The sequence below is a fragment of the Rhinopithecus roxellana genome, chromosome 16 (genome assembly GCF_007565055.1).
Source record: "Rhinopithecus roxellana isolate Shanxi Qingling chromosome 16, ASM756505v1, whole genome shotgun sequence".
NCBI classification, from domain to species: Eukaryota; Metazoa; Chordata; class Mammalia; order Primates; family Cercopithecidae; genus Rhinopithecus; species Rhinopithecus roxellana.
Window position 1 is genome coordinate 89,665,267 of NC_044564.1, and position 11,184 is coordinate 89,676,450.

Sequence of the window (11,184 nt, forward strand, 5' to 3'; positions counted from 1 at the left end):
CTTATTATTCAATGTAGTAATGTAGATACTATATAGACACTGTAAATAGTTGTTTTACATATTGTTTTAAAATTTGTGTTATTTTTAATTTTTGAAGATATTTTATCCATGGTTGGATGAATCCATGGATGCAGAACCTGTGGATAGGAAGGGCTGACTGTAACTGAGCTCAGAGGTTGGCACTGGAAAAGCACTTAAGTAATCAATATTCCAGGAAAGGGGACTTAAAAAGTATCATTGAATCTACATGAGAAGTTTTAAATATAGTTTTGTTCCTTTTCAGGGAGTTTGCAGGTCAGGTATAGGCTAGACTGACATCAAGATTCTGACTCCTTTTACTTTGATTTTAAAAACTTGGCTGATAGCAGCTTCACCATTTAAAAATGAACATGAAAGAAGAAATTGTAGAGGTGATATAATAATTAAAATTATGACTTTCTAGCATCAATGACTTTACACAAATATTTGATAATAAATGGGAAAAAATGCCCAACCGATGATTTTTTTTTATATATAAGTAAGAAGTGGAGTCAAATATAATTACAGCATTTTGTTTGGTTTTGCTTTTGTTCTTTGCTTTGCTTTTAACAATGAGAATCTATCCAAGGTATTATTAACATTTGATTACTTAGATGCCAAATTTTGCTTTTAGTTTATAAGGAAACATAGTGGATTTTATCGCTGAATACTACTGGTTGAAACTTTGAATTGATTTTTCAGTGAAAACCAATTTTCATTGAATTGTCAAACCACAAATGCTATATATAATAGCAATTTAGAACAAGAAAAACAACCTGATTTTGATTAAAATGAGGATAAATAATGAAAAGTCACCACAAAATAAACTTCACACTGTTACTGGCTTTTGAAGAAAATCATTTAGGTATTAAATCTGTAGATAGAACATTTCTCTGCCTCATGTGATATTTTATTCTTACTTAAAATATTTGAGGTATAAAATAATGCATTGCATTTCTTTGTAGATCCTCCTAGTTATAGATATCCTATGAAGCAAAATAAATTGGGAAAGGAGATAGCAGGTGGAGTGGCAGCTTATGGCATTCTATAAGTTGGTTAAAAACATTTTCCTCTTAGTATATAAATCTTGGAATTGATCTCTTAACCTTTTTGGTAGCACTAACAGGTGGTTTATTTTATGATTTTTTCCCCCTTGGTTTCCCTTTGCTTCCTGTCCTTTTATCACAAAGTTACTCTTCATTTGAATGTTTCTCTTGGAACAAATTGCTAGGTTAACAGAATGCAAGGAGACAAGTAATCCTGTCAGGTACAGAATTCAGTGCTGTCAAATTTCTTGTATTGGGGAAAATTTTAGGTAGGTGAAATAAAAACCTTTCCCTTCATATAACAGATCAAAAGTGTCATGTCACAAGCATGAGAACCATTTGTCATACTGAAAGAAAATTCTTTTCTTAAGTTTATGAATAATTACATCGTGAGTGACAATCAAGATAAAAACTGTACTTTTATCTAAGTGCACATGTAATCATGAGTAAAGTGCTTCCTGAAAGATGAGCAAGTATATTGCTTGAAAAATAATCTTACACTTATCTGTCTCACTTAGCAATCAAGCACAAGGAAATGTGTTATTTTCCTAATAATTCAGGCGAGAAAAAATGTGATCAAAGTATGTGTAAAATTCACAACTTCTGTCTGTGTCTTTGTCAGTGGTCAACCCATTGCATTAGTGTATCTCAACGCCCAAGGCATTGAGAAGCCACCCATTGCATTAGTGTATCCTGGATGTGAGACATGAAGTCAAAGGAGATTATTTTGAAGCTTTAAAATGTAATGACTCCCCTGCTGGATTTCAGACTAGCATGGGACCGGTAGCCCCTTTGTTTTGGCCAATTTCTCTCATTTGGAATGGGAATATTTACACAATGTCTTTACCTTTATTGTATCTTGGAAGTAACCAATTTGTTTTTGGTTTTCTATAAAACCATAGAAAACTCATAGGCAGAAAGGACTTGCCTTGTTCCAGATGACATTTTGGACTTGGACTTTTGAGTTAATACTGGAAGGAATTAAGACTTTGGAGGACTGTTGGGAAGGCATGATAGTGTTTTGAAGTGTGAGAAGGACATGAGATTTGGCAGGGACTAGGGGTGGCATAATATGGTTTGGCTATGTGTTGCCACCCAAATCTCATGTTGAAGTGGGACCTGGTGGGAGGTGATTGGATCATGGGAGCAGATTCCCTCTTGCTGTTCTCATGATAATGAGTGAGTTATCATGAGACCTGATGTTTTAAAAATGTGTGGCACTTCCCCCTTCACTCTTTCTCTCCTGCTTTGGTATGGTAAGACATGCTTGCTTCCCCTTCGCCTTCTACCATGACGGTAAGTTTCCTGAGGCCTCCTAGTTATGTTTCCTGTACAGTCTGTGGAACTGTGAATCAATTAAACCTCTTTTCTTCATAAATTACCCAGTCTCGCTGGGCGCAGTGGCTCACGCCTGTAATCCCAGCACTTTGGGAGGCTGAGGTGGGTGGATTATGAGATCAAGAGATTGAGACCATCCTGGCCAACATGGTGAAAACCTGTCTCTACTAAAAATACAAAAATTAGCTGGGTGTGGTGACACGCACCTGCAGTCCCAGCTACTCAGGAGGTTGAGGCAGGATAATTGCTTGAACCTGGAAAGCAGAGGTTGCAGTGAGCCAAGATTGCACCACTGCACTCCAACCTGGCTACAGAATGAGACTCCATCTAAAAAAAAATTAGTCTCAGGCAGTTCTTTATGGAAGTATGAGAACAGACTAATACAGCATCTGTTCTTCTGTGTCTGTTTTTTCATCTGTAAAATTGAGGAGATTTGAATAAATGATCCCCTATATCCCTTCTACTTTTGATGCTTTATGAATCCAGGTTAAAGTGTGTGGTACAGGCCGGGTGCGGTGGCTCAAGCCCGTAATCCCAGCACTTTGGGAGGCCGAGACGGGCGGATCACGAGATCAGGAGATCAAGACCATCCTGGCTAACATGGTGAAACCCCGTCTCCACTAAAAAAATACAAAAAACTAGCCGGGCGTGGTAGCGGGCGCCTGTAGTCTCAGCTACCCGGGAGGCTGAGGCAGGAGAATGGCGCGAACCCGGGAGGCGGAGCTTCCAGTGAGCTGAGATCCGGCCACTGCACTCCAGCCTGGGCGACAGAGCGAGACTCCGTCTCAAAAAAAAAAAAAAAAAAAAAAAAAAAAAAAAAAAAAAAGTTTGTGGTACAGTTTAAGAAGGCTCCTTTTAATATTTGTATATCCATTAAGGACTCTTAGCTCAGATCTTCAGTATTAGTCAATGACTCTCTCTTTCTCTCTTCCTCCTTCTCTCTCTTTACCCTCATTCAGATCAACATATAGAATATTTCCATTACCTGGGAAGTTTCCTGTGTCCTTTCCAAAACAATCTCTTATCACCGTTGGCTAGTTTTGCCTCTTCTTGAACATATTAAATGAAATCATACAGTATGTCATCTTGTGTCTGGCTCATTTCCCTTAGCAAAATGTTTTGATATTCCTCCAATTTTTGGTAGATATTTTTAGTTCATTCCTTTCCACTGTTATGTACTCTTCCATTATATGAACATGGGATTTGTTTATCCATTCTTTTATTGATGAATTTTTGGGTAATCTCCAATTGTTGGCTATGAATCTCTTGTATTAGCTTTGAAGCTGTAATGAAACTTTTAGTCATTTCCCTCAACATCACAATATGTCCTCTTAAGTTATTAGTACTTTGGCCACTTCCCAAAGAATGCAAGATACTTACAAGTTTATTTCTATGTATTTGTCTATCTCTCACCCTTGTGCCATTGTAGTAATACACTTTTTAATTGCATATTGTATTTTTACAAGATATTATTATTATCGTAGTTTTTAAAAGCTTTCATTACTATTTACTCATGTTTGCCATTTCTCTGCACTTCATTTATTCTTTTTTTTTTTTTTTTGAGACCGAGTCTCGCTCTGTCGCCCAGGCTGGAGTGCAGTGGCCGGATCTCAGCTCACTGCAAGCTCCGCCTCCCGGGTTCACGCCATTCTCCTGCCTCAGCCTCCCGAGTAGCTGGGACTATAGGCGTCCGCCACCTCGCCCGGCTAGTTTTTTGTATTTTAGTAGAGACGGGGTTTCACCGTGTTAGCCAGGATGGTCTCGATCTCCTGACCTCGTGATCTGCCCGTCTCAGCCTCCCAAAGTGCTGGGATTACAGGCTTGAGCCACCGTGCCAGGCACTTCATTTATTCTTGCATTCCCCCTGCTGCTTTTGTTTTCTGATTTTTAATTGCCAATAAGAGCTACAGAAAATCATGAAATGTTTCTTTTGTTTCTATATTTAATGGTTAATTGTTTTTGTGCTTATTGTTAGTAACTTTTTGAAACATCTTTCATTCCTTTACATAGAGAGGCTCTTCAGCCAAATTTTTATTCTTTAGTATATCCTTTTTCTTCCAGACATTTTGTTGTTGATGAGAGCAGAAATTATTTTCCTTATTGGAAAACATTATCAAGCAAAATATTTTATGGGCAAATGCCTCCATAACCTGAAACAATTGAAAGAACTATGGCTTGAAATGACAGAAATTTGATTGGTTTCTAGATTTCTTGCTGTAGATTTTTTAAGAGAAAAAATACATTAAATCTGTTTTTAAAGTGACTAAGCTAGGCCGGGCACGGTGGCTCAAGCCAAAGTAATCCCAGCACTTTGGGAGGCCGAGGTGGGTGGATCATGAGGTCAGGAGATCGAGACTATCCTGGCTAACACGGTAAAACCCCATCTCTACTAAAAATACAAAAAATTAGCCGGGCGTGGTGGCGGGCACCTGTAATCCCAGCTACTCCGGAGGGTGAGGCAGGAGAATGGCCTCTACCCGGGAGGCGGAGCTTGCAGTGAGCCGAGATTGCACCTCTGCACTCCAGCCTGGGCGACAGAGCAAGACTCCATCTAAAAAAATAATAATAATAAAAAATAAAGTGACTAAGCAACTCTACTAAAAATTGTGATGCAAGTGAAAATTGTCCTCAGCTTCTTAGGCTACCACTTGACATTTACTTCACTACTTAGCTTTACCCAAATCACGCTTTTCCTATCCCTTTCTTGCCTAATAGAGATGCTTAATGTTTTTTCTCTGTTTTTTTTTCTGTGAAAAACAAAGTATATTTGTTTTTTCATGCTAAGAGTTGATAAAATATTGTCACTGAGGCATAAATTAGTAAGAAAATGCCAACTATTAGTTCTCCCAGTTGTTTTTATTTTTTTCTTTTCATTACATTTTACTATAAAGACACATGCACATGTATGTTTATTGCAACACTATTTACAATAGCAAAGACTTGGAACCACCCCAAATGCCCATCAATGATAGGTTGGATAAAGAAAATGTGGGACATATACACCATAGAATACTATGCAGCCATAAAAAAGAGTGAGTTCATGTTCTTTGCAGGGACATGGATGAAGCTAGAAGTCATCATTCTCAGCAAACTAACACAGGAACAGAAAATCAAACACTGCGTGTTCTCACTAGTAAGTGGGAGCTGAACAATGAAAACGCATGGACACAGGGAGGGGAACATCACACACTGGTGTCTGTCACGGGGTTGGGGGGCAAGGAGGGGAAGAGCATTAGGAGAAATACCTAATGCCTGTGGGGCTTAAAAGCTAGATGACAGGGCGGGCACTGCGGCTCATGCCTGTAATCCCCGCACTTTGGGAGGCTAAGGTGGGTGGATCAGGAGGTCAGGAGATGGAAACCATCCTGGCTAACAGGGTGAAACGCTGTCTCTACTAAAGATGCAAAAAATTAGCCCAGGGTGGTGGTGGGCGCCTGTGGTTCACCTCTAGTCCCAGCTACTCTGGAGGCTGAGGCAGGAGAATGGCCTGAACCCAGGAGGCGGAGCTTGCGCTGAGCCGAGATCTGACCACTGCACTCCAGCCTGGGTGACAGAGAGAGACTCTGCCTTAAAAAACAAAAACAAAACCAAAAAACCTAAATGATGGACGACGGGTTGATAGGTGCAGCAAACCACCATGGCACATGTATACCTATGTAACAAACCGGCACATTCTACATACGTATTCCAGAACTTAAAAAAAAAAAAAAAAGGAGCTGCAGATTGAAAGTGCGCACCAATTTAGACAGATAATATTTGTGCTGTTTGAGTTTCTTATGTTCCGGATATTGACCCTCTATTAGCTGTATAGTCTGCAAATATTTTTTCCCGTTCTGTGAGGCTGTCCCTTCACTTTGTTAATGGTTTGCTCTGAAGAAGCGTTTTAGTTTGATGCCTTATTTCTGTCCTTTTTGCTTTTGTTGCCTGTGCTTTTGCGGTCATATCCAAAAAATCATCGCCTCAGGGAATGTTATGGGGATTTTTCTCTGTTTTCGTTTAGTAGTTTCACAGTTTCAGGTATTATGTTTAGATTTTTAATCCATTTGGGTTGATTTTTGTATGTGGTATAAAATATTGCGAGGTGACAACGTGCTAGCAGTCTTCCCTCGCTCTCGGCGCCTCCTCGGCCTAGGCGTCCGCTCTGGCTGCGCTCCAGGAGCCCTTCAGCCCGCAGCTGCGCTGTGGGGGCTCCCTCTCTGGGGCTGGCCGAGGCCAGAGCCGGCTCCCTCTCTCTACTCGCGGGGAGGTGTGGAGGGAGCGGCGCGGGCAGGAGCCAGGGCTGCACGCGGTGCTCGGGGCCTGGTTCGGGTGGGCGCCGGCTGGGCGGACTCGGTGGGCCCGGCACTAGGCGCGGCCAGCCAGCGCCTGCTGGGCTTGATCGGAGGCTGAGTCCTGTGCGTGGACCGCAGTTCCCTCTACTCTAGGTCGGATTGTTGGCCACGATGGTGAGTCTCCCTCTCTTTGTAGCTTCCCCTCTTTTCCTCTTGGTTGTCTGGGAGGAGCTCTCTCTGGCCTGCCAGAGTGGGAGGGGTAGGTGCCAGCTAAGTCCCACAGCAAGTGCCAGTGAGAGGTGAAGCTGGCTGGGTTTCTGGGAAGGGTGGGGACTGAGAGGTTTTCTGTCTAGCTAAAGGTTTGTAAACGCACCAATCAGCGCTCTGTCAAAACGGACCTATCAGCACTCTGTAAAACGGACCAATCAGCACTCTGTAAGACGGACCAATCAGCACTCTGTAAAACGGACCAATCAGCTCTCTGTAAAATGGACCAATCAGCAGGATGTGGGTGGGGCCAGATAAGGAAATAAAAGCAGGCCAGCCGTGTCAGCAGCTGCAACATGCTTGGTTCTTGTTCCACGCTGTGGAAGGTTTCTTGTTTAGTTGTTTGCAGTAAATCTTGCTGCTGGTGTTCATTCTCTGGGTCTGCACTATTTCTATTAGCCGTAACGCTTGCTGTGGAGGTCTGCTGTTTCACTCCTGAAGTGAGCTACAGGACAAACTCACTGAGAAGGAACGACTTAAGTTGCGCTGCCTTTAAGAGCTGTAACACTCAGTGGGAAGATCTGCAGTTTCACTCCTGAGGCCAGCAAGACCACGAACGCACTGGGAGGAAGGAACAACTCCAGACGTGCTGCCTTTTGAGAGATATAACAGTCACTGGGATGGCCTGCAGCTTCACTCCTGAAATCAGCGAGACCACGAACCCACCAGTAGGAAGAAACTCCTGGCACATCTGAACATCAGAAGGTACAAACTCCCCACACACCATCTTTAAGAACTGTAGCACTCACCTCGAGGGTCTGTGACTTCATTCTTGAAGTCAGCCAAGACCAAGAACCCACCAGTTATAGACACAGTATGCATTCAATTTCATTCTCCTTTATGTGGATAGCTAATTTTGCCCCATACTATTTATTGAAGATACGGTGCTTTTCCCAATGTGTGTTCTTGGCACTTTGGTCAAAAATTAATTGATGATACATGCATGGGTTGATCTCTGGGCTTTCTATGCTATTTTTATCGGTCAGTTTTTTATGCTAGTGCCATGCTATTTTCATTGCAATAACTTTATATTTTGAAATTAGGGAGTGTAATGACACCAGCCTTTTTCTTTTTGCCCAAGATCGTTTTGAGTCTTTAGGATCTTTTGTGATTCCACACAAATTTAAGGATATTTCTTATTTCTGTGAAAAATGACATTGGAATTTTGATAGCGATTACGTTGACCCTGTAAATCATTTTGGGTAGTATGGACATTTTTGAAAGTGGGGTGTTGAGTTTCCATACTGCAGTATTGTCACTTCTCCATGTCATCTTTAATAATTGCTTTATGTATTTAGGTTCTCTGATGTTGGGTGCATATATAATTACAATTTTTATGTCCTCTTGGTGAATTGACTCCTTTCTCATTATTTAATGACCTGTCTCTTTTTACAGTTTTCGATTTAAAGACGATTTTGACTGATAAAAGTATAGATACTCCTGGTCTTTGTTGGTGTCTATTTGCATTGAGTATCTTCTTTCATACCTTCAGTTTAAGTCTGTATGTGTCACTAGTAGAGTGAGTGAGTCTCTTGTAGGCAGCATATGGTTCTTTAAAAAAAAATTATTCAGCTGTCCTGTGTCTCTTGGCTGAATAATTTAATCTGTTTGCATTCAAGGTAATTACTGATAGGTGAGGACTTGCTACTGCTGTTTCGTCATTCGTTTTCTGATTTTTTTGTTAAGTCCCTGTTTATTCCTCTCCTGCTATTTTCTTTTGGCTTACATAAAATACCTGAAGCTTACATAAAATATCTGAGCGTTATAACAGGCTACATTAAGCTGATAATAATTGAACTTTAATCTCACACTTTCACTCCCCCCTTTTATAATTTTGATGTAAAATTTTAAATTTGTTTTTGTAATTTGTATTCTTTAGCAATTGCAGCTACAATTTCTTTTAATAGTTTTGTCTTTTAATCATCACAGTAAGGATATGATTGCTTTACATGTCACCCATACAGTGTTAGAGAATCTGAGTTTGATTATGTGTTACTTAATACCACTGAGTTTTTTACTTGCATTTTTTTTTGTTATTAAGTAGAAACCTTCCATTTCAGCTTAAAGAACTGCCTTTAGCCTTTCCTGTAAAGCAGGGATAATGTGATAGACTACCTTGGGATTTGTTTGTTTGGGGAAGTTGGAATTCTCTCATTTCGTTTTTCATCTTTTTTTTTTTTTTTTTTGAGATGGAGTCTTGCTGTGTTGCCAGGCTGGAGTGCAGTGGCATGATCTCGGCTCACTGCAACCTCTCCCGCCTGAGTTCAAGCGATTCTCCTGCCTTAGGCTCCCCAGTAGCTGGGAATACAGGTGCACGCCATCACGCCCAGCTAGTTTTGGTAGTTTTAGTAGAGACGGGGTTTCACCGTGTTGGCCAGAATGGTCTCAATCTCCTGACCTCGTGATCCGCCTGCCTAGGCCTCCCAAAGTGCTGGGATTACAGGCATGTGCCACTGCGCCCGGCCAGTTCTCTCGTACTTTTTAAGGACGCCTTTGCCAAGTAAAAAATTCCTCGTTGGCAGTTCTTCTTCAGCACTTTGAATATATCACCCCAACCTCTCTTGGCCTGCAGAGTTTCTGCTAAGAAGTCAGCTGGAAGTCATTTTGTGGTTCCCTTGTATGTGATACGTTTCTTACCTCTTTCTTTCAGTCTTTGTCTTTGATGTTTGAAAAATTGATTATGTTTTATCTTGGGAAATTCCTTTCTGAGTTGAATTTGGTTGGAGAATTCTGAGCTTCCTGTATTTAGATGTTGTCATCTTTCCCCAGATTTGGGAAATGTTTGGCCATTTTCCTAAATACGCTTTTTGGGCTTTCTTTATCTTCTTCTGAATCTCCTATTATGTGAATATTAGTTTGCTTGATGGGATGGTATCTCATAATTCCTGTAGGCCTTCTTTATTCTTTTTCGTTTTGGTCTTCAGACTGGATAATTTCAAGTTACCTATCTTTGAATTCATTGATTCTTTCTTTTGCTTGAGCAAGTCTGCTGTTGAAGCTTTCCATTGAATTTTTCAGTTAAATTATTGTATGTTAAATTATTGTATGTTAAATTATTTATGTCTCAGATTTCTATTTGGTTTCTATTGATCATCTCTAGTTCTTTGTCAAATTCTCACTTTGTTCATGAATTAGTTTCAAATTTAATTTTATTTAATTGGAGTTCCCTGAACTTCTTTAAGTGGGTTATCCTGAACTCTGTCAGTCATTTTATAAATCACCTTATATTCCAGAGCTGTTATTGGATCTTTATTATTTTCTTTTAGTGGTGTCATATTTCCCTGACACCACTCCTCAACACAGAGGCATCTGTGTTAAGGAAGTAATACTTTCTGTTTGTGCATTGATGCCTCTGTGTTTGAGGAGACAGCCACCTCTTCCAGGCTTTGACAGATCTTTACTACTTTGCAGGAAGGGATTCTGGATGCATTACCTGGCAATGACCCTGGACAGGGAGACCTTGGTGTCAGGTTCTCTAGTTGGCCTGTGTAACTTCCTGAGCCCTAGGGTTGAACGGTACTGCTAACTGGACTCTGCAGTTCACTTTGATTAGTTAGGATTGTAGGCTGTCTCCACTGGCTGGACGGTATTGTTGTTTTGAATCTCTAGTTGAACAGGCCTCTGTGCTGAGCTCTATGTCAACTAAAGACTCTGGTGGTGGTGCTCAGCTACACAGGGTGTTCAGGGCTAGAAGCCATTATGCCCCAAACATATGTGTGGACTTGATCTTGTCTTCTGGCCTAGGGTAGGCTTAAACAAAGCACCAAGGCTTAGTGGAGTCCCTGGTCAGCTGCTGGTGCTGGGTGGGGCCAGATGCACCCTCTGCAGGTAAGTGCTGACTTTCACTTGCCTTCTAGTCTGGGCAATGCTCTAGAAAGCACTAGGTCTAGTCTACATAAGAAAGCTGGCAAGGGATTCAAGCTGGGTAGACCTGTGAGCTGTACTTCCTGTGGTACAATGCTATTGGCTAGTTTCTCTCATATGATTCCTCCATTAGTCAGAATGCAGAGCAACTGCATGCTAGTCTCTGTGAGATCTACTCCCATTCTTTATTTCTAGCTGACCCTAGGCGATCTAGCCCTGATGGTACTGCTAATGTTTCCTGTGGTATAAGACAAGAGCGAGCCTCCTGTGAAGGGTCCTAGAATGGTGGGAAAGCTGAATGTACACCTTCAATTTTCTTTTCCCATTGTAGAGATTGTGGGTCCAGTGAAATCCTCTGTGTGTTGTGCTGTGCCAGCTTG